Here is a 4,383-nt window from a genome sequence, read left to right as displayed (position 1 = left end):
TCACTATCACTACAGATGCGAGGGAGTATGCATTGGGAGCGGTGTTGGCATATGCCAGTAGGCGCCTAACAGAGACGGAGACCAGATACAGCGTCATTAAACATAACAGGTAACCTTAAAATACAAAGTTAGTAAAAGGTAAGACACAACACGAATTACTTTTCTTTTTCACAGTAATGCACTTACTAATTCACTTTTATTTCTGTTTTACAGGGTTCGGGAAAAAAATAAATAAATAAAGCTAGTATTTTACAGTAGTTCAAGCGTGTTAGATCTTATTCCTTCTTCTCTTTTTTGACATTTTGCTTTCGCCAATACTTAACTTATATATATCTGTCAGCTGACAAGACCACATCGAGGAGAACAGCTGATCGATTGTATATATATAAGTTATGTATGGCTGGACAAGGCCTGTATACAACACTAATCCTAAACCCCCATGTAAATAAACCTCAATAATGTCTATAAGAAGCATCATAGAGATAATAATGCAATATCTTTCTAGCAAGCGTGCGGTTTAATTCAGTTCCCTCTTTTCCTTTTTCTTCAAGCCTTTTAGTCCAAGTGCTCATAAGTGGTGCCGAAACCCGGATACTGATTGAATTTTTTTTTTTCCTCTTCTAAATCTTAATTTTTTAAAATCTAAATCTTTTTCATTAAAACTTCATTGATTGAATATATCTATATATTTTTTGAACTGTTCTCTCATCCGGGATTTTTTTTTCTTTTTTCCTCCGGCTTTCTTATCTTTTTACTGACCAAGATGGTTAATGGTGATGGTCAGCCACCACAACAGCCCACATTGAGGCAGCCAGTGCTACAGATCCCGGTGGCGCAACAGGCTCCTTGAGTTCCTGCGGCCCCGGCTGTCCCGGCGGCGGTTCCAGCGCTACCCCCACTACCAGAGACCACTCTCGCTGCTGCTCACGCCAATATGTTGGCTAAAATGAAAGTAAGAGCAGTAACCTCTCAGGATATTAGAAAAGCCATCTCAGACTTGGAGCGGTTCTCAGGCGAAATCGGTGAGTTAAATAGCTTTATTAAAGGTGGAGATCACAACATGGAGAGGTTGGCAGCCAAGGTCTCAGAGGAGTTGCTGGACAAGAACGACGCGATTTTCCTCAAGGCAGCACTCATATGCCGGGTCAAGCGAAGTGTTTTGAACCATATTCAGGCAGACGAGGAAACAGCATGGCCAGTAGTGAAGGAAAGATTAAAGAAGGCCTATGGAGAAGGCAGATGGTCCCCGGAGGAAGACATTTTCTACATGCTGCGGAAGAAGAGAAAACACGGGCAGTCTAACGGACAGTACGCAGCCACGCTGTTAGGACAGTTTAATCTGACCACAAAAAAGATGAGAGAGACTCTTGGAGCGGATGTTATCAGTTGGAAGATGAATTTTATCGACTTCATAATGAAGGAGCAACTACCTAAGGAGACGAATAAAAGGGAAGGTTTACCACGGGACCGCACTTTTGTGGACATGATCGACGCGAGCGCTAGAGAGGAGGATTCAAGGATGGATGTCGATGATGGAGGATGGAACAGAGTACCGTACCACTCAAGTGTTAAAGTAGGACACCTGGTGGCCCAATGCACTAGCTGCTTTGAGTGCGGCAATGAAGGCCACATAGCAGTACTTATATGTACAAAAGGGCAGAGACGGGACCAGGGTAACCGATGGAAATAAATTTCCAGCGGATACGGTGGAAAAGACGGGAGGACTATAGACCTAGTGAGTCCTCTAGTGAAACCTCAGAAGTATCAGAAGCCTCAGGAACAGAGGGGGAAGGAAGAGGAGGACGGAACAATACACCGCCAAGCAGTAGATGGCGCCGAGTAAGTGAGGGAAGAATATCAAGGCAAGAGAGTTGAAGTGGGTGCCAGGAGAGGGACGACCGCACATTAGAGGTTTTCAATATCAAAGGAAAGATCAGCGGTCTGCCAATCATCAAGGTGAGGGGCGTGAGATGATCGTGGACACGGGGAGCTCCCACACCATCCTGTGCCAGGAGGCGCTGAGGAAGATGAGCGGCGGTAAGAGGAAACTCCAGATAGATGTTCAGGTATGTCATTGTCAAATAATTACCCTGGGTGGGCCCTGTGGAGTAGAAGGGGAGGCGGACATTGATTTACGGGAATGGGGAATCGAAGAAGGTTCGATCGTATTCGGAATTCGAAGGGAGGGTTCATATCGTGGAGAAAATGCCCCGTGAATATCAGGCTATTATATGTTGCGATCTATTAGGAAAGGCAAGTGCGGGGATTAGGAATAACAAGGCCCTGTGGACGATTCGGTTGGGGAAGAGGAGATATCGGTGTCGCGAGCTTCGAATGGGAGAAGCCAAACGGATATGTGCGATCCAAGGAGGGGGGAGTAATTGGAGACAGAAAATAAAGAACAAATATGCAGATATTTTATTTAAGGAGGGAGAGTTACTGGGGGCGACTAGACAAACAATGCACCAAATCCCCCTGAAACAAGATAAAATTACTTATGTAAAAGAGAGAAGGTATCCACATGCGCTTAGACAGTATATTCGGGGAGAGTTGGATAACCTGAAAAAACAGGGTACCATCGTAGATAGTACCTCCCGAAGAAACCAGATAAATTTTTTAGGACACACAATATCGGAACAGAGTCAGGCCAGACTCAAATAAGATAGAGGCGATCAGGAAAATGGCGATTTCAACGGATGTTGAGGGAATCAGGAGATTGTTGGGCGCTCTGAATTACTATAGACGATTCGTACCGGCGATGGCCAGCTATCTGGTACACATCAACAACCTTCTGAAAAAGGGAAATAGGGTGCAGGTGACGCCCGATATGATGGAAACATTAGAACATGCATGGAGGCACTTCAGAAGGAACCGGTGTTTTCGGGAGGAAATTCCGGGTATATACAGATCACAGCTTAATGGGTTAGAAAGCTTAAAGAGTCCTTAGCTAGGGTCACCAGATGGAAGGAACTGCTCAACCAGTACAACATCGTAATCCAGTACAAACCAGGAAAAGAAAATGTAGTCGCTGACTGGTTATCCCGCGCGATCACCGTAAACAGACGTCAGGAGAGGTGAGACAGTTTTTGCGAGAATGAAAGCCAGGGGAAGAAGAAACCCAAAGCACGACGGGAACGAAAGCTCCACTGAGGGAAGACCGACGGAGATGGAAGAGTTAGAGGAGGTCGTGAACGATAAATCACACCAAATAATTTGGAAGACAAGAACTTCCGGATCCATGAAGATGGACTTTGCTACATATGAGAAGACCTCGATCACCACTATTTGGTCGGCACCGGATGTCAGGAATGATGAGATCTGCCGAGCGCTGAAAGGTGCATCCAAACCGGGGCTTACATACCATCTATACGTCGGGAATGGAGTGGTTTAGGAGAAGATAAAACGCCTCTGGAGATTGGAGAAAATCGGAATCTATCGAAACTTCGTTAGTTGCCTAATAATGGTGGAAGCCGTTCAGGACAGAGATCAACAAAGGGAGGCCCCACCTTGGCATACCACCAAGGGAAGACCAATCACCGAGGATTGAATGAGACCTACCAAGGAATGAATGAGCCCTGCGACGGAAATATTTCTGGTGGAATATGCGGAAAACGATTCGCCTGAAGAAGGCGGTGTCGAACCTAGAAAATTCACCGGAGAGACTGGAGAATTAAATCATTTTTTAAAAGGGGGCGATCGCCTAATGGGGCTAATAGGAGCGAAGATGTCGGAGGATCTACTGGATAGCGAGGATGCAAAAGCACTAAAAGCAGCGGTAGTCTGCCGAGTAAAAAGAAGTATCCTAAATCAGATTCAGGCAGATGAAGAGTCCCCCTGGAGGGTGATCAAAGAAAGACTAAAGCAGGCATTCGGAGGAGGACGATGGACCGCTTGCAGATGTCTAACTCGATCGAAGAAGATCTCTGTGGAAAGATGTCTAAACCTTGGAGAAGGAGAGAGCACAGTGATGGTAGGAGAGAGAGAAATAGTAACCAGGAAAATACAGCTTCCCAAGCGAGATCTCGAAACATTGTCGGCGGGAAGATCGCGCTCTCCCCCATCACCCTCCTGAGACAGCACCGCTCCTAGCGCATACTCACTCGCATCTGTGGTAATTGCTGCAACCTCTCCATGCACCGTCTGATATTGTCCTCCATCATCGGGGTGACGATCATCTTCCTGCCTTTCTTGAGTAGGTTGTTAAGTGGAACGAGATACTCCGCAATTTCTGGAACAAACCTGTAATAATTTAGAGTCCCCAACAATCTACGAATTCATTTTACGTCACTAAGTACTGCCATTTTCTGGATTGCTGAAACTTTATCCGGGTCTGGTTTAACTCCCTCCTTAGAAATTGTGTGACCCAGAAATTTTATTTGTTCC

Source organism: Halyomorpha halys, unplaced genomic scaffold (assembly GCF_000696795.3).
Source record: "Halyomorpha halys isolate HHAL.00 unplaced genomic scaffold, Hhal_1.1 Scaffold536.1, whole genome shotgun sequence".
Classification (NCBI taxonomy): Eukaryota; Metazoa; Arthropoda; class Insecta; order Hemiptera; family Pentatomidae; genus Halyomorpha; species Halyomorpha halys.
Note: the sequence above shows the minus strand (reverse complement) of the source record.